Raw genomic sequence first — 20803 nt, forward strand, 5'->3', positions numbered from 1 at the left:
CCCCAGCAAGGTAATGTCTAGCTTGCGGATGCCAAACAGCTTTAAGCAGGATTGATACATTGACATGCACATTATGCCATTGAGAAAGGGTAGTTAGTATGTCGGGGTCTGTAATCCAGGGCTCTCTTAAGAGTCTTTCACTTCAAGAGAAGTGAGGTTGAGCCTCGCCAGCTGTGGAGGTATATTCAGGAAGGGCAAAGCTTATGGTAACCCTGGTAACCATGACAGTAAAGGAATACTATTTTTTTAGTGGACTGTTCAGTTTTTTTTCTTGATTTTAATACAATAAGGTTGATTTCACATATCTGATCAACCGTTGTATTTTTGAAGGATACCGCAAAGGGCACCATCATTGTCTTTCACTGGCTGTATTTCTGACTTTGCCTCTATCCCATCAACCTCCTTTGACTTGTAGTTTCTCAGCTGGAACTGGAACTAGAGTAGTTCATGAAATGCTCTCTGCTTCAAACAGCAGCATCTAATAATGACAAGGTGGGATTTCTCAGCCATGACGACAGGTACAATAAGACCAAAGGTTGTCTGTTAAGGTTCCCTTTTGTAACTTTTGAGAATTTGTGATGAACTGTGCCTGTGTCAACTTCCACTTGCTTTCTTCCCTGAAATGCTGGTAGTTAATTCTGTATAACTGTTGGGCAGATGTCTTGGAAGTGTGTGGGAGTTCCCTGCAGAGCTCTAACTTTAACCGCCACAAATTGATTGAGAGCAGGTTCAGGCTTGATATCAGGAGGCATTGCTTTATGGTTAGGGCTGCCAGGCTCTGGAATGGGCTCCCAGGAGAGGTGGTGCTCTCTCCTACCCTGGGGGTCTTCAAGAGGAGGTTGGATAGACATCTGGCTGGGGAATTATGGTCCCAGCACTCATTCCTGCCCAGGGCAGGGGGTCGGACTTGATGATCTGTTCAGGTCCCTTCATGGGCAAGGGTAAGGGTATGCCCATGTCCCAGATTGCAGATTCCTCACCAATGGCATGCTCTTTCCACAATTCACATTCAGATGGAAGGTATTGAATAAGACACTCAAGCTCCTTTGCAAATATATAGCCATCGTGAATCAGGGAAGCATTTTTATTCCCACGTTACTAAACTAAGGCACGGAGAAGTTGTGGCCTTTGTTCTCTACGGTACTCACTACTAATGGGTGCCTCCATTTTTGAGTGCCCAACCCGAGTCACTCATGGCTGGATTTTTAAAGAGGGTAAGCAGCTCAACTCTGAATTCAAACAAGGATTATGAGCACTTGGCCTCTCTGAAAATCTGACCAAGATATCTCGAGTCAGACACACAAAAACAGAGGCATCCAAAAATTCATGGATATTTCTGTAAGCTTCTGTGACTCACTCAAAGCTGCATAGAGCCAGTGGCAGAGTCTGGGAGTTTCTATTCTAAGTCTATGTATTGACCATTACAGCACAATAACATCAATTAGAAAGAGGAATTTAGGTAAAAAATCTGAGTATGTAGGCACTACGTACCTGATCCAAAAAAAATCCAAAGAAATCCTAAGACCCCTGCTGACTTCCTGCTCTTTGGGTGCGGGGCTGGACTCGATGATCTTCCGACGTCCCTTCTAGCCCTAATATCTATGAATCTATGAAAAAGGAAAGATTCCTATGGACTCTGGACCAGCCGCTAGGACATGAAGGAATACATCCCACAACATGTTTTACTGAATAAGGAGGAAGAAAAGAACGCTCATTTCTGTCTCTTCTTCCCCCTGAGAACAATAATACCACAGGCACATCATGCATCAGGATGCATCTTCTCCCGCTAAGACTTGATTTATTATCACGAGAGCCTGTTGTTCGCTGCCTTCCAAGAATTCTGTTTTGTAGCACTAATGTTACACATTTCCAGCAGCCGCAGAGCTCTGCAGTCAGTCTCCCTTTTCACCTTATAAAAGAAGAATCAATTGAAAACCATCTAGGAAACATAGCAAGGAAACTATTTGTCAAGTTCAAGTAAGCTGCCAGAGGAGTTTCTATTTCCCCCTTTCTATTATTTTCCTGGCAAGCTAGACAAAAGCTGCTTTTTTATTTGCGGCAAAAAATAATTATCCCCAAAGAAGCAAGCTTTAATTATGTGTCTAGCATGACTCACAGCTCTTCCTTGTAGATGTTAAATGCTGGCAAGCCAACTGCAACCATGACACATTAGCTTCTCAAAGGCACTTGACTTGACTGCATGTTGCCTGGATTTGGATTAAGTAATCTGGAAGAAGGCAAGGTAGATATGTACCTTCTAGACTAAATAAATAAGATAAGTATAGAGCACAGGCTTTCATGGACTCAAGTTCACTTCAGCAGAGGCTCTGAAAGAATGGCATAGAACAGTGTACAGAGTGAATGATTTGAACACAAAAGGTAGGAAAAGAGGAGGGTGAGGACAGTGGGAAGGGAGGAAAGGGCAGTGCTTCTTCTTCCTCTTATGTCTTTGTCATAAACTAGGTGTTTTTTCCAGAATCATGCACAACCAATGGCTCTTTCCACTGCTTCAGTGAGGTCCTCCTTCATACAGCTCTCAGTCAGGGATTCAGCAAACATGCAATTGCTCCAAGGTGTGCACTTCACCACACTCACATATATTGATATCATTAGAGTGGCCCCATTTGATCTTGTTTGGTTTTAATCTTCCAGTTTGCATGCCAGGCAATTCAGGCATCATCATGTTGGCCAGTCCAGATCAGCTCCTCTAGGAAGGTCCTCCTGGGTCTCAGACCACCTGATTGCATGTCACCTTTCCTTCTGTAACCTCAGTTGTGCCCTGTCAGTCATTGTGTCCAAGGGGGTGACACTGCTCATAAACTCCTTTTACACTTTAAGCTGTTTGGTTACTTCTGTGTGGCCATACACTGGATGCTTGGGGTCTTCCAGCTGCCATGATCTGGGTTTTTTTGGATCACTACCTTTCTTCTGAAATCAGAAGGTGCAATGCCAGTCAGTAAATACAGGTTATCCTTTGGTGTTAGCTTTATTTCACAACAGCTGTTGTGACCTGGGTCTAGTTTCTTGGCATGAACTGATCATTCCCATACCGGGCATGCATGCTCTGCACTGGAGTAACATAAGGCAATAGCAGTGGTTTGTAATGTAGCTGGGTTCACTCCCCACTGTGAGGTGACCAACATTTGAAGTATGCTGTTGTGGGCACTGACTTTCCCTTTCATCTTCTCTACATTTGCTTTGAAGGTAAGAGTTCTGTTCAATGTAACCCCCAAGTACACAGGGTTCGGGTGATTAGTCAGTGGGATTTCAACCCAGGTGATGTTTAGTTTCCACTTGGCTTCTCTATGGTGTAGGTGAAAAGCTGCAACCTGCATCTTGGTTGGGTTGGCGCAAAGCTGGTTCTTATTGTAGGAATCTGAGAGGTTGCTCCCTGCGCGTTAGTCTGTTCTTGACAGTGGCAAAGTCTTTCTTTTGTGACACTATGCATAGATCATCAGAATATATGAAGCTCCTTGTATTACTCTGTGTGTGTTGGTCATTGATTTATATTCATAGATTCATAGTTGCTAGGGTCAGAAGGGACTTAAACAGATCATCAAATTTGACTCCCTGCCTGGGCAGGAAAGCAGCCAGATATCTATCCAACCTCCTCTTGAAGACCCCCAAGGTAGGGGAGAGCACCACCTCCCTTGGAAGCCCATTCCAGATTTTGGCCACCCTTACCGTGAAGAAATTTTTCCTGATGTCTAGCCTAAATCTGCTCTCTGTCAGTTTGTGAACATTGCTCCTTGTTACCCCAAGAGGTGCCCTGGTGAACAGAGCAGCTCCGATCCCTTGCTGCATTCCCCTAACGAATTTGTAGGCAGCCACGAGATCACCTCTCAGCCTTCTCTTGCGGAGGCTGAAGAGGTCCACATCCCTCAGTCTCTCCTCACAGGGCTTGTACTGTAAGTTCCTACCCATACGAGTGGCCTCCTCTAGACCCTCTCAAGTCTATCAACATCCTTCTTGAAGTACGGCACCCAAAACTGGATGCAGTACTCCACCTGTGGGCTGGCCAATGCCGCATAGAGGGGAAGTATCGCCTCCTTGGATCTATTTGTCATGCATCTGGTGATGCATGATAATGTGCGGCTAGCTTTGCTGATGATTTCATCACACTGACGACTCATGTTCATCTTGGAGTCCACTATGACTCCGAGATCCCTTTCCACTTCTGTGCTGCTGAAAGGGTCACTTCCTAGCCAGGTGTGCTGGATATTTTTGCACCCTAGGTGCAGCACTCTGCACTCGTCCTTGTTGTACTGCATCCTCTTGTGTACTGCCCACTTTTCTAACCTGTTCTCTACCCTCTGGAGTGTTTACTTCGGCCCACAATTTAATATTGTCCATGAACTTGGACAGAGTACACTTCACACCCACATCCAAGTCACTGATGAAGACACTGAAGAGTACAGGTCCAAGGACAAAACCCTGCAGGACCCCACTACCTTCATCCTTCCAGGTCGATATTGACCCATCTACTACCACTCTCTGGGTCCAACCGCTAAGCCAATTTGTCACCCACTGGACTGTGTAATTTTCTAAGTCACAGCCTCTTAATTTATTTATGAGAATGGGATGAGATACCGTATCAAAGGCCTTGCTAAAGTCCAAGAAAACAACATCCACTTCTACTCCTGCATCTAAGCGTTTTGTGACCCTGTCCTAGAACGAGGTAAATTTGCTGTTATGCGATCAGCATAGACGTGCTTCCCCAAACAGGTAAGTCTGTGAGTTTGTGAGGGGAAGGGAAAGGGCCATGAGCAGAGGGGAGGGGTAAGGGGATGGGAAAGGGCTCCACTCACTGCAGCCCCTGCTGCAGCTGCTCTGGGAGTGGCCAATGCCAACGGCTTGCAGTTGCTGGGCTGCACCATGCCCCGAACCCCCCGGGGCTTTGCTTCCCCTGGGGCACCGTGCCCTGAACCCCAGCACAACAGAGCTCAGCAGCTGCAAGCAGGTGGTGTCCACTGCTCCCAGGGCTGCAGTAGGGGCGGGCAGCCACCTGCAGTGAGACAAGAGCAAGTTGGGGCCAGCGGCTGCTGCAGGCTGGGGCTGCGGTGAGTAGGGAGGAGCAGAGCAGTGGGGTAAGTGGGGAGAATTGGGGTGAGTGGGGCTGCTGCCCACCCCGAGCACCATGAAGAGCCCGGTGCCACCCCTGCAGCAGTCCAGGGAGCGGCAGACGCTGCCTATTTGCAGCACTGGGTTGCGCTGCGCCCCTCTCCCTGCCCCTTCCCTAGCCCCAGTCTCACTCCCTCCCTCCCTCACTGCCATGGGAATGCATCCTTATCTGTTTCATTGTAAAGTGGGTTTGCTTTATGCAAATTCAATTTATGCACCATTCCCTGGGAACGCATCTACCACATAAATCGAGGGAAACCTGTATTCCTCCAGATCAGCTTGCCATCTAATACATATTTTAGGCTGTTTGTTCAAAGTTTTACCATTGAGCAGAAGCTGATGAGCCACCTGTTTGGCTGTGATATTATGATATTGCTGTATTTCCTTTGGGTTGCTACTCATCTTGTGAATGGTTAACCATGCTTTCCTGCTAGGGTGGGTCACATTTGTTCCTTCAATCAATTCTTTCCATTTCCAACACCTTTCTTCTTGGAGCTTGATATTTTATAGTCTGCTCCAATAGTTTCTTCTGAAAAAGGATCTTTTGAAATATTTGGAAGATTGGAAGAAGGCCAATGTGGTGCCTATCTTCAAGAAAGGGAGGAAAGTGGATCCGGCAAACTACAGGCCCATCATCCTGACCTCTATACTGGGCAAGGTCTTGGAAAAGATTATCAAAGAGGCCATCCTTAACAGAGTAGCTGATGGCAATATCCTGAGGGATACCCAGCATGGGTTTGTTGCGGGTACGTCTTGCTTGACCAATCTCATTTCCTTCTACAACCGGGTGACCTATCACCTGGACAAGGGAGAGGAGACTGATGTCATATATCTTGACTTCAAAAAAGCCTTCAGTCTGGTATCCCATGATCACCTCTTGGCAAAACTGGCCAACTACGGCCTCAGGTCCTCCATGATCTGCTGGCTGAGGAATTGGCTCCGTGATCGGACCCAGAGGATGGTAATTAATGGAAGTCAATTGTCATGGTGCCCTGTGACCAGTGGGGCCCCCCAAGGCTCTGTCCTTGGACCCATACTGTTCAACATCTTTATTAATGATGTGGACATTGGAGTCAGAAGCAGACTGGCCAAGTTCGCCGATGACACCAAACTCTGGGGTAAAGCATCCGCACCTGAGGACAGGAAGGCGATCCAGGCTGACCTGGACAGGCTCAGCAAATGGGCAGATGAGAACCTGATGGTGTTTAACACTGAAAAATGCAAGGCTCTCCACCTTGGGAGGAAAAACCTGCAGCATCCTTATAGGCTCGGCAGTGCTACGCTTGCTAGTACTATGGATGAAAAGGAATCGGGGGTTATGATTGACCACAACATGAACATGAGCCTTCAGTGTGATGCTGCGGCTGGTAAAGCAGGCAAAACGCTGGCTTGCATCTGTAGATGCTTCTCAAGCAAATCCCAGGACATCATTCTCCCCTTGTACTCGGCCTTGGTGAGGTCGCAGCTGGAGTATTGCATCCAGTCTGTGGTCTCCACAATTCAAAAAGGATGTGGAGAAGCTTGAGAGGGTGCAGAGGAGAGCCATACACTCAGAGGTCAGGAAAATAGACCTTATGATGACAGGCTGAGATCTATGGGACTTTTTAGCCTGGAAAAGCACAGGCTCAGGGGTGATCTGGTGGCCACCTATAAGTTTATCAGGGGTGCTCACCAGGACCTGGGGGAACGTTTGTTCACCAGAGTGCCCCTAGGAATGACAAGGTCAAACGGTTATAAACTCCTCCAAGACCGTCTCAGGCTGGACATAAGGAAGAACTTCTTTACTGTCCAAGCCCCCAAGGTCTGGAATAGCCTGCCATCGGAGGTGTTTCAAGCACCCACATTGAACGCCTTCAGGAGACATCTGGATGTCTACCTTGCTGGGATCCTTTGACCCCAGCTGACTTCCTGCCCTTGGGGCAGGGGGCTGGACTTGATGATCTTCTGAGGTCCCTTCCAGCCCTAATGTCTATGAAATCTATGAAATCTATTTGCAGGTATTTTTTGTATTTGGCTGCAAGCATGGGAGCAAACCTGGTCTATACTCATTTCTGCATCCTCAAGGTATATGCCTCTTGGCAGTTTTGCACCATGAATTCATGAAGAGGCCATAGTTATCCAAGACTGGTTCAATGTGTGTCACTTTTTTGTTAAGGTTTTCAGAAAAGCCTCTCCAGTCTGCTTTCTTAAAACTGAAGCATCTATGCAGATACCATATTGGGAGTTATGACTGCTATGACAAGGACAGTGCTGGAAGAAGCAAACCAGTGAAGAACCCATAGGAACAAAGGGAGCACAAAAGATAATCCAGGTAATGGGATAAGAGTCCATTGTCCCTGTTCAAACCATACTTACTACAATCCAGTCTGTGGATGATTTCTTGTTCCACAATTTCCTCTTCAAACTGGTTTTTAAAATTTTGCTACCTGAGAACAGCAATCCTGAGCTCAGCGACGGAGAGTTCAGGGGAGTTATAATGTCCTGCCACAAGCCTTTGTGTCTTTCTGCAGCTGATATCTGATCAGTGTTCATTCAATTTTGTATGTAGATTGCTGTCTGCCCAAGGTAAAGGTGGGCATTGTAAGTAGGTGATGGCATGTATGATATTGGTAGACTTGCAGGTGAATGGACTTCGGATGTTGAACTCCTTGTTATTCAGTCTGGGGAGGATGTGGCCTATATTGATGTGGGTGTATACCAGGCATTTGGATCTACTGCAAGGCCTGGTGCCTGGGTGAGGATGGGAGTTAGTCTGCTTGAGAGATGTCATTTGAGGGTGGAGGGATGTTTGTAAACCAAGACAGGTTCATCCTCCACGACCTACGTTGAGATGGTTATCCTTCTGCAAGAGGGGCTGCATTAATCGAGAATATATCTGGTGCTGAAGCTGGAGGCTGGAGGTGACCCCCCAGAGGGATTTCGCTGTCCAGGTCCCAGAGTTGGTACTGTAGCAGATAGGAGCAAGGTCTGAGTCTGGCTTTGTTGATTTGAATGGCTGACTAGAGGATGGGGAAGAGAAAAGCCTTTGTCGGGGAATCTGGGATTACCATAATCCAGAAACAATTTACAACTATGAACGGACATTAGGATCCAACTGGATGAAGTCTAAAGATAGGCTGTTTGCAGCTGTGCTATAATCCATACAGTCTGCATCATATGTCAAGTAGCAGAAGCATTGTCTCAGGGATAGTTGTTTGTGGCTATGGGCCTGTGCATAGCTGGGGAGCATCCTGAGCACCAATCATTTCTCAGCATCCCTGGATGACTTCACTCGAGCTCTTCCCTAGAGCTGGTTAGGGTGTATAGCTCTATATTTGGAAGCTCAACTTAGTTATTAGCTAAAGGTACAGGACAGGGCATAACTTCAACACCATACTGGAATGGAAAAATAGGAATCCTCTTGACTACACAAAAAGAGCTTTGTTATATCCGAGTTCACTGCAGGCCTGAATAGCCCAGCAATCAGGTACTCCCAAAATAAAAAAAACCCATCATAATAAAAACCACTGAATGGTTTTGATGTAACATTTCAGAAATGCTCGGAAAAGCACCTCCCTGGGGAGGGTATTTGTGAAACACAACACATTCTGCTCATGACGTTCATTTTCTGAAATGAATCCCCAGTTGCCAGAACCTGTATGTTCAGCTAGCGCTGCAGTTGGTTATATTTTACAAACCTATTTGAAATTCATCTCCTAGCTCTTTAAATTCTGGCCTGCAGAGGCAATGCACTTTATCTCATTCACATGCAGTGCTGTTCAACTCAAAGACCGGCTGCTGAGCTGTGAAATGCTTGTTTCCATTCGGTTGGCTCTTCAGTGCCCGCAGAAAAAGACTTTATCTTGCTCTCTGACGTCAGAACAGCATTACCTGATTTTCAAAAAAGATTCACTATAGAATATTACAAACGTAAGAGAACTATTCAGCCAGGCAGGGAAGTGGCAGGGGGAAAAAAAAAAAAATATATATATATATAAATATATGTGTGTGTGTGTGTGTGTGTGTGTGTGTGTGTATACATATATACATATATATATGTGTGTATGTATATTTATATACATACATACACATGTGTATGTATATATGTATATATACATACACATGTGTGTGTGTATATATATATATATACACACACACACACATCAGTTTGCTGGCAATGGGGCCCTAGGCACTTCTAATACCTGCCCTTCAAATAATATGCCAAGATGTCACAATCTTCACCATAAATAAAGCACAAACCACTTTTGCAATTCGACAGACTGAATTAGGGTTATTTTTAGCTCTAATTGTAGATCACCTTTCAAATCCTAGTCTGTCTCACTCCTATCATCTGGGTTTGAAATTGTTAGTTATCCATTTGGGATGAGGTGGGGAAGCCATGCCTTCCATAAATCAAATGCTGTCATGTTGCTTCTTACTGAAAGAGCCTTGCACCAGAGGGGGAGGAAATCCAATTTCCTCCAAGCTGTTTCATTTGGAAGCCAGCAAAGGCCCAGAACTTGCTGTTTATTGATGTGATTCAGATCTGTTCAGAAGGCGTTCGCTGGTAACTTATGTCAGTGCTTTATATCTTAATAGGATTCATCTAAGGATCTCAAAATGCTTACAAATGGAAAGGTTAACTACTTCTAGTAGGAGTGTGGGTTTTTTTACCAACATGTTTATACCCAGACTTATCCTAGAGTTTATACCCTTACACATTTACACCCATATAAAGATGGTGCATAGTGGTGCAATTAATCTCTTTTCCATGTGAAAGTATGCTGTACTACCATGACTCGGTTCCAGTTACAGAACCGTACTGTTTTAACTATATTGGTATAGGTAAACTCATCCCAATTTTGTGGACACAGACAGCTAGGAGGGAGGAGTCTGAGGATTGGCCAGTACAGGTAGTCAGGTTTCCTGGGCTCTCTTCCTCTGCCTGAAGAAGGGTGTTTGTACCTGCAAGCTTGCAAAGAAGAATTTTTCCAACTATTTTAGTTGGTCTAATGAAAGATATCAGATTTACCCAAAGAACCTTGTTTGCCTATGTCCTAAGACTAACACGGCTACTACTAACACCCCTACTTTCTCTTTCTAGTTCTAGTACAACAGTGAATACAAATCACATAACTTTGGTCTTAGCAAGATTTTTTAACTCAGATGATGTTTAACTGCCTCGCATGAATCTTCTTAAGCTTAACTCATTTTGAAAATTACTTTTAAGACCTTTGGAGGAAAAGGCTAACAGAAAATCAGAGCATTTTAGCCACTGGGCAAAGAAGTGGGTTGAGCAATTACCTAAGATCAAACTGGAATTGTACTTGATGCAAATAATTATTAGGATATCCATAGCAATAAGGAAGTTTTTCAGCTAGAGTTGCAAACTCATCCGGAGGCTAGCACAGGTAGGAAGTGTGTGCTTTACTTCAGTTAAGAGTCAGCTAGTCTTTGCTCCAGTGGAGAGTAAGCTTTTGGAAAACCAAAAGAATGTGTATCGCTTCTAATTTGTACAACTCCAAGAAAAGTCTATTAATGTACATGCCATGCCATATATATAATGGCATACATATACATATTAAACACCATATTTTCCTGAATCCAAGATGACCCTGAATTTAAGATGACCACCCCCCCCTTTAATTAGATTCTATACATGGAAAACATATGCATTTGTCATAATTTTCCATATATAGAATCTAATTATTGGACGGCTGTCTTAAATTAGTCCCCCTACCACCACAGTGGGGAAAGCAGTGGTAGGGGGGCAGACAGTGGGGAAGGCAGTGGGAGGCAAGAGGTGGAAAGGTAGTAGAGAGGCAGGAAGAAGGGGAGGTGGTAGGAGGATAGACAGTGGAGGGGTGAAGCAGCTTGACCCCCTGCCCCTTGCCCCCACCATGCCTTGTCCTCTGCCACCTGGTTGCCTCCACCATTTGCACCCCTCATGAGTATCCCCACACCAGCCCTGCCTCCCCTGCAGCATCGGGACTTCCTTCCCCCTGTTTTCCATCTGTCTCTTCACCCATCCCTGCAGCCTCTGCCCCCATCCCACTACTTACCTTTGTTCCAGCTCTGGCCCCACTCCAACCTGGGGCAGGGAGCATGTGTTTTTTCTGGACCCATTGTAATGATGGTGACATGATATCTCCAAGCAGAGATGGGGGAACACCGGCTGTGGGTGGGGAAAGGTCAGGGGGAAGAGGTGTTGAGAGAGCAGAGACAGCAGGGGAGCAGGCAGCAGCTGCAGCTCTGGCCCCAACCCCTAGTCGGGGCTGGAGCTACAGGCACAACAGATGCTGCTCCCCTGCCATTTCATATTCAAATCCAAGATGAGGGGTTCCCCCAACTCATGTTAAACGTGGGGTGGGGGGGAACCTTATCTTGAATTCGAGTCAATGTGGTACATACCCATATTGAATGTACATACATGGACATGTAATATAAACTGTAACAGGTCTTGCACTCGCAAGGTTAGAGAAAGAGAGAGTCCCCACTGGGGCTTGAAGCTGCTTGAGACCTGTCGCAATTCATCAGTGGCTTATCTGCCAGGTCACCCACCTGTGATTGACTCTTTGAGACCTGGAGCCCATGACTCAGAAATCTACTCCATCAGGAATCACAGCAGTGGACGAGGCAGTAACTTTATTTGATTAGTTCTCATCCAAGAGATATCAAACAAGGAGATGAGACACCTAAGAGAAGGGAAATAATGACCTACCAAGGACTGGAACATAAGACGTGCCATTTTAGGGAGAGAGAAAAAAACCACTTCTGGGCCATCATGTCTGTCATTTCTAGAAGCAGATGTAAAATTGTCTAGAGAAGGAAGGTTATGCAAAGGCACGAGATTTGTAACCTCACTGAGGGGGACACTCACAGACATTCAGAAGTGGTTTGATTTTCCCCGCCCCGCAGCAGTCTGCACCTGCATGAAATCAGAGCTCAGTTTGGACTGTGAAATAGCTCATTAGTTTTCCGCATGTGGATACACTGTACATGTGGTCCTGATTCCTTTCACTTCCACTGGTGTAATCCCCGCAGGTCACTGGAGATACCTGGTGCACCTAGATTCAGTGCATTTTGTCTTCATCTCTATTGTTCTGACCCTTCGCTTACAATCAATTGTGAAACAGCCCTGGTGTCAGTAGCACAGCACCGACCCAAGACCACTGAAGCATAGTATTTAAGAATTAAACTCCCTTCGGGTACATGCCCTCTGTGCCTCCACACACGCAGAAGCACATGCTTTGCTTACAAACACAGACCATGCTTCTTAGCCTTAACTCTGCCTCAGTTTGCCCACATGCGCATGGTTTCCATCTTACCAAACTTCGTGCTCCCAACCCTGCCCGGTGTGAACCTTTGGTGTTGCAATTTTCTTTGGAATACAACAGCTGGCCACACCAGTTACCATACGGTTACCTGCATGTACCTTAGAGATGTATAGTTCAATATTCCATTGTCAATGTACATGCATAAAAGACAGCTTTTTGGTCAGCAGGATCCATTGGGGCAGTGATAGTACCTTGAGCATTTTTATGCCTCAAAGCAAGGGGATTAAGGGGGCAGGGCCACCCCAAATAACCCCTCTGGTCCTTTTCTAATTAACATCAAATTCCTGTTAATAGATTCAGAATTGCAGAGCCGGTGTTTGGTCACTGAATAGTCCTAAGGACAACACAGCTCAAAGAGCCCCAGAGTTCATCTACTGCTTCCAACAGCAGTCTCAGAAGCCCTGCTCTCAGGCATGCCCTGTCCACTCACAAATGAGGTAGCAGAGCTGCTCCAAATGTCCTTTGCCACCACACTCAAGCATGCCAGGCACAGGTATCTCAAGCTGGGGGGTGCCTGAAGAATGGCTCCACCACTTTATTTCCAGGTTTGGGAGGTGCAGAGTAGGTGGGTGGTATGGAGGAATGCTTGAGAGCCATAGCTCTACAACATCTGAGAAAATGCCATAGAGATCCCCACAATGGCTGTAAGGCAAGTCACCCTTTTTTCCCTCGTGTCGGCTTGTTCATGTATATAAAAATGTATGCATGCACACAAATATGCACGTGTATGCACACACACACTCCACTATCAAGACACTCACAAGCAACAGTTGTTTGCTGGAAATGGATCCTAGAAGTTTACTCAAGTGGTGACTCTAAGATAGACCTGCCAGAAAACACTCCCGTTCACTCCACACCTCAAGAGCACGATGTTATGCTGATAGATGCCTTCCAAATTTCTACATGGTAGGTATGTTTCTCAGAACTAAGGTTAATGAAGCAGCTTGAATTCTTATAGTGTGACCTGGATGTAGGCCATCTATAATTGAAAAAAGGATGAAATCCTATTAGAAAGATTTTATGCTGAAAAAGCCTGGCTTTACTCTCTACAAGAGCTATGAAAAGTCTTTCTAAAACGTTTCTTCCTATTTATGTGAAAGAAAAGGACTTTTTGGATGTACTGCTTAAGACACTTACTAGACAGAATGCAAGCTCGTGGACTTGGAGTTAATACCATTCTGCTGTAAACTAGGAGTGCATTGGTTGTAAATGGCTGTGGTGGAGAAAGAGCTGAAGATACTTGTCACCCTGTGTCTGAGTCAATGCGATGAAGTGATAAAAGAGGCAATGTGATCGTAGGGTTCATCAAGAGAGTTATTTTGAGAGAGAGGGAAGTATTCGTGACATTGTTATTGAGACTAAACCAATAAGTTGAGATCACCTTAAGACTGAGAAATCCCCTTGGCAAATCCTCATCATTTTGTCTGCGTCTTAAGGAGTCCTGCCATTCATGGAATCTGAGGAAGTGCATAGAGCAGGTCTGAATACCATTGTATCAGGAACAGATCTGAAATGAGCTCTGAGCTCTGACCCCCTTTGGAGCAGATGCAACATTGGCCACACTCTATGGTAGAAAATAGACCACAGAAGGAAAGCCTCAACTTGAGAAAGAGTCTGAAGAAGAAGTCAGACACAGTTCTTTGGGTAAATGTGATATCTTTTATTAGAGCAACTAAAATGTTAGACCCCGACTCCATGCGGCACCCAACAGCTAGGGAGACGACGGTCCAATTACCCGTGGATCATGTTACTTATTAGCCAGAGCAAGCAGGGAGAAAACACCAGCACACATTGCTCGCAACAGCTTTATTTGAAATAGAGACAGCTTTGGACTAGCTCCCACACCGATAGACTATGGGGAGCCGCAATAAACAATAGTTTTCTCCAATATTTATACACTTTGGTTTATACTCATTAACATTCACTGTACCCTCACTCCTCCTATGTTCCACTCATTTCTTCTCCCATTTCAAGCTCTGCCTCTGTTTATGGTGTGCTTCATTAGCATGGAATTGCCTATGCATTTCATTCATTTACATAACTTCTTGCTATAAGCACATGTCTAAAATCTTGACTTTTCTTCTTCGGTCAATGGGTGGACTTTGACCAAAACCTGGAAGCTTCTGGAGGCTTCTTCACCAATTACCATTCACCTTTTTGCATATGTTCATCTCGGATTTTGTTACCAATTATGTGTTCTTTTCCACATTCCAGTCTGTTTTTCTGACTCGGTTATACCATCTTCCACCTTTTTTGGGCCCCTGTATCTTATCTCGTTCCTTGCTGTAGCTGGTTCACAGCACATAAACTTGATTGCTGATTTTTTCCAGAAAAAATGGTTAACACAATGAAAATGGTTACCTAGTATAGACAAATCTTATATATATATATATCTATGTCACAAAAATCCTATTATATGGTTAAGACTACTTGCCTAAGCACCTGCAAGGTTATTTTAATACACCATTTTGCCTTGTGAACAGCAGCTTTGCTGGGACACAGATCAAAGCCTTATTCCAGCTGCAGATTCAATACTCCCCAACAGTCGGATTGATGGTCACCCTAACATAAAATAGTTGGAAAAAAATCTTCTTTGCAAGCTTTCGGGTACAAACACACTTCTTCAGGCAGAAGAAGTATCTCCTCTGACACTTCTTCTGCCTGACAAAGGGTGTTAGTACCCAAAAGCTTGCAGAGAAGAAATTTTCCAGCTATTTGAGTTGGCCTAATAAAAGATATCAGATTTACCCAAAGAACCTTGTCTGCCTATATCCTTAGACCAACACGGCTACAACCAGTACCCCCAAGAAGTAGTCACAGAAAGCTCAGGTGACATCTGAAGACAAACCCCTAACTTTCAAGTCATCCAGATGGGTTCCCTTGTTCAAGATGGATGCATGTGACAGACTGTTTGACAGAAGAGGAGAAAACCAGAAACAAAGTCCCCCTTCAGACTTGTGTTGGATCTGTCCGGCACCTTCACAGCAAGAAGACTCATGGTAGAACATGGGTCACCAAGCCAGATATTTGCAGGGCTAGTATGCAAAACAAAACTGTTCTTGCATACAACCTAGATGCTTAGCATGCCAAGTCATGACGGCATGAGATGCCATATGGTTTAGAAGCCTGAGACATATTCTTCCCAGTACCCTAGCAGCACTCTTTTCAACCTATGTATATATATACTATATTGAAGTCTCCCTAGAAGCAGGTAGGTCATTGATGTCCAACTAGAGAACAGCCGTGCTGGGTTAGTACTGGCTTTTCTTATTTGGGCCTGCAAATAAACAAGGGCAATAAAATCATGATCCATTGGATGAAGTCTGCTACCTGTTGATACAATATCCCATGAATCAGCTGATTGTCTAACCATGAAAATACTTAGATTCAAATCTTCTGCAGTAAGTTGTTGCTAATACAAGGTATTTTATCAATAGTTTAGAAGCAAGTGACAGGTTTTGGCTTCATTTTGTTCCAAGTCAAAGCCTCAAGTGTGAGAAACAATTCTTGTTCTCCAGCCAACCTTATAACTAAACATTTTAGGCTCTGTTAAGGCATGCATTTTTACTAGATATATTGTTTAAGCTTTAATAGTCCTAAGCTAAAAGTAAAATGTGCACAAAAAGAGCTCTTTATTTTTTTAGAAAAAAGGTGTATATGAAGTGATAAAGATCACTTTCCTTTAAAGCACTGGTTCCCTAAGTCTGGGCACTGGAGGTATTAACAAGTTAATTGTATGACTCACAAAACTGACATTCTCATTTAATGGGGATTTGTATCCTGCTTTCTTTCTCATAGCATGTTGCTTTACATTGCTCATGTTCCTCGGGTCCATTTGACAAGGAGACTTTCTATTTATACAAAAAATACCAAAACAAAACAGAACAGCATTACATTTGTAGGTACCAGGCTTTTGTGGACTGCAAAGCCAATATACGAACAGGGACAGGTAATTCTGTTGAAAAAGCAGTAGCATGCTGAGTAATTGTTCCCTTCAAGTGACCTCCGTGGTTTGGAAAATAATAGATGCTTTAACCAAATTGATTTTGAAGGTTAGTATGTGCTTGGGAAGAAAACCTAGAGAGAGCCAAAAAAAAGAAAAAATCTCTAGCAAAGACGATAATAGCAAGCTTTTCTGCAGGATGCTTTGAATAATCATCAATGTCTATATAGCTTTTAGCATGGGCTATTGGCAAGCTTGTAGTTCACCCTCTGCCCCTATTGTATCAGATGAGCAAACTGCCCAAGAACAAACAGTCTCTTATTATTATGCATTTCAGGCAAGTACAGGACATCTTTTCCCCTAGTATAATTTGTTTACAGCGTTCTCTCTCATACTGGGAAGAACTGGAAACACGTCAGGCCCCTGTAGGCCCTGCAAACAAGACGAGAATCACACACGCTGTCTTTATAAGGAAATACTCAGGGTCAAGGGACTGGAAGAAAGGTCTGAAATCTAAGAGTGAAATGTGAGGTGCATGTGAAGGTCTCAAGAACATCTGATCCCTCACAAGGGTTTCACGTTTAGTTATAAAACTGAAACCAGGCATGTATGGAGGATGCGGTGGGGAGAGTTTCAAGAGAATTCAGTGGAAACAGAGATGTTTTAAAACTCACATGGCAACATTTCATACACAAGTGAAATGTCTAATGAAGTTCTCTGCAAAATGGGCTTTAAATCACAATAGAGACCATTTTGGGTTTTCATCTCTTTGAAGAAATCCCCATTTTGTAAAATCCCCATGCAGAGAAACCAACAGGGATAAAATTGCCCCTGAATGACCTGCTCATTGGATCACGCTACAAAATGATATTGGTGAAAAACAGTGCAATACAGGCCTTTGAAGATGCAGTGCACGGCTGGAAGCCAGTCATCAGAAATGAAAGATTAGCTGCAAAGCCAGTACTATATCACAGTCACCCAGAGGACAATTTCATAGCATTCAGGGAGAAACTACAAAATATGACTAGGGCAAAACCTATGGAAGTGTAATGGAGTCCAATCATCCCGAGATGAAATGATCCACCTTCACAGGCATTGTTTATAGGTTACTGTGGAAAAAGCCTATTCCTGAAATTATAACCTGTTCACTGTGGCTCATCTCCCATTGATAGATGATGCATTTGAAGGCTGACAACATTTCAGTCACATTGGGATTGAGCCAAGCCACATTTTTCATTCAAAACTTTTTCTCCAATCAAAAATAGGTTTATTTTGTGGATAATATATGGGGGAGGAGGGAGTGGGGCAGGGGGGTGTTCCCATATTTCGACTGGAAGCTAGGTTTTCAACAGCTATTTTTTCTCTAGTTCTTTTTTTCCGTCTCCTTTTTTTTAAAAGCCACGCCTGCAATTCCCATTTAACTTACTGGCAAAATGGGAAAAACATGTTTCGTTCTTTAATTTAAAAACTTAAAAAATGGACACCAGCTGACTATGCTTTGTGAGAACTGCAATATCCAGCCTGTATTAAAGGAAATTAGTGATATTTGACATCTTTTGTATTCTCAAATATCCAATTTTTTGTCCAGAGTAAAATGTTTTGCAGCCTTCCAGTCCCATTTTCAAGAGTTATTGGAGGGCCAGATTCATAAAGGTTTCGATGAAGACTGAACTGCCTTAGAAAGTCAGGTGGGAGCCTAGTTCTTACTGAAAGTCAACTGGATTTAGTAGCATAAGGCCCAGATCCTCAAGGGCACCTTATTTGTTTAAGGGTCAGACCCAAGTCTGCTTCTAAAACATCTCAGCAGAGCCTAAGAAGCTAGGTGTGTAAGTCACCAAAAGCAGTCCTAATCAACCCTAACTCAGCAGCTGCAATGCTGCGTAGACATCTGGTTACCCTCATTTTGCCCTGAAAAGATTGGGGAGTTAAGAACTGAGCTACTGTCAAATTGTCCATGCAAGTGCCTTAATCCCAAGTAATCCAAATCAGTACACTTCACTGAAACCCAAATTAGCGCTGGGAGGGCAAGGTGGGTAAGCAAGAGGGCACAGGCTCTAGTTCAAGAAGGAGGGCATGTCCCTGGGGAGGAGGGAAGACCTGGCCCCTACTGCTAGTTATTTCTATTTTTCAATTCATTGTAAAATGATACTATAGACAGTCCCAGGAGTAGGGGCCTTTGTGAGAAAGGCATTTACACCAGGCCTCACTGCAGCAGGGCGCTGAAGGTTGTGAATCTTGGCTGGGCAGAGCTGCCAAAGAGAAGGGTAAGGCTCCAGTCCCACCCTCTCCTCAGTATTTCCTACTTGCCTGATCATCAGTTCCCCCCTGAGCGTGCTGACTTTTGTGGATCACACTATTAGATGCTTAACTCTCCCCACTGTATTGGCAACTTAGGTGCACAACCTGAGCCTGTTGGTATGACTAGGTGGGAAAGGGTCTACCAGGAGGATAGTGAAACACCGAGTGTTACTAGATCCAAGTGCCATCACAACATTTGGAGATGGGAATCAAGGACCAGATCCACAAAACTGGTTTAGCTATGGCAACACAGAGCTTCACAGCCTATTATGTGAGATCCATGGGCGACTGGTGCCACCTTAGTCAGGGGAGGATGTGCCCCCCCAGCGACCAGTCAGTGACCAAGCAGCGACCAGTCAATGACCCCCACAGCCAATCTTGCCAACCGGGGGGGTGGGATGTCACCCGCAGCCAATCACACCGACCGGGAAGCAGCTGCAGCGCTCCCAGAAGTGGCCGCGCCACTTTATCCGGTGCTCCCGCTCCCCGGCTGGTGCTCGCGGGGGGGGGCACCAGTGCCTAAGTGAGGAGCACAGCCTGTCAGGGTGTGCACCTACACATTCACTGAGTGAAATAGAGACAACCAGAGTATAGGACCTTACCTAAGCAGCCAGGTGTTCAGCTGTTCAAGACTTAGCTGCAGAAAAGGACCCAGGGGTTACAGTGGACAATAGGCTGAATATGAGCTAGCAGTGTGCCCTTGTTGCCAAGAAGGCTAACGGCATCCTGGGCTGCACTGGTAGGAGCGTTGCCAGCAGATCAAGGGAAGCGATTATTCTGCTCTATCCAGCACTGCTGAGGCCACATCTGCAGTCCTGTGTCCAGTTTTCGCCCCCCACTACAGAAAAGATGTGGACAAATTGGAGAGAGTCCAGTGGAGAGCAACGAAAATGGTGAGGGGGCTGGGGGACATGTCTTGTGAGAACAAGCTGAGGGAACTGGGCTTATTTAGACTGGACAAGACTGAGAGGGATTAAATAACAGGCTTCAACTCCCTGAAGGTGGGTTCCAAAGAGGATGGAGCTGGACTGTTCTCAGTGGTGAAAGATAATAGCACAAGGAGCAATGGGCTCAAGTTGCAGCAAGGGAAGTTTAGATTTGATATTGGGAAAAACTTTCTCACTAGGAGGGTAGTGAAGCACTGGAACAGGTTACTCAGAGAGGTTGTGGAGTCTCTATTCTTAGAGGTTTTTAAGACCCAGCTAAACCAAGTATTAGCTGGGATAAGGTAGTTGGGGATGCTTATTCCAGCTTTCAGCAGGGCGTTGAACTGGATGATCTCCTGAGGTCCCTTCTAACTCTAATTTTCTATGATCCTAAATTATGGATAATATGTGTTTATACCTGTATAGATAGAAGTGGACAATGTATGATAAGTAGCAGTAGCATGGGAAAGTGGAATAAAGTTGGTTAGTCAAGGCCACCAGTAATTGGCCAAATACAGATAATTGCTTTTTGGAAAACACTAATAGTAGTTACAGGTAACAGCTGTAATACCATGATGTTTTATCTGTTGATAAGAAGCACTGAACTGGGTGTAGCTAGTTTAAATCCTATTAAATGCTAATGTTTTTGTTAACTGAATATGGTAAGGCAGAAGTGTATAATCACTGTTGCCTTGCCCACTTTCAAGGAGCCTAAGCCAAGTTACACAAATGTGGGTCAAGCAGGAGGCCCCCAAAGCCTATTTATGAGTCATTTGACCCCAGCATCCTTTCCTGCCCATGGCACAGGGTCAGACTTGATGATCTACTTAGGTCCCTTCTGACCCTACCTACTATGAAACTATGAAACGTATGAGTGACCACAGAGTGGGCCTCTGCAATGGTGACAATTAGCTTGGTCGGCCAAGGAAAGAAAGCAAGCAACACATCTAGCTAAACAAGATCAACTTAAACAGAACAACAAGCCTGAAAGAAGACACTATACAAGAAGGCCTTAAACTAGATAATCCAAATACACTGTATCATAACCTTAGTTTGAAAACGTTAGTAGTAGTGATTGGTGTAACCAAATGAATTGGATATAGTTTTGCTGTAATAGATATGTGTGTGTTAATTTTGTTAGGCAAGCTAAAATGCTAGAGTTTTTCCATTACTGGAAGTCAGTTGTAAAGGGACACCCT

The sequence above is a fragment of the Alligator sinensis genome, unplaced genomic scaffold, assembly GCF_000455745.1.
Source record: "Alligator sinensis unplaced genomic scaffold, ASM45574v1 scaffold656_1, whole genome shotgun sequence".
Lineage (NCBI taxonomy): Eukaryota > Metazoa > Chordata > Crocodylia > Alligatoridae > Alligator > Alligator sinensis.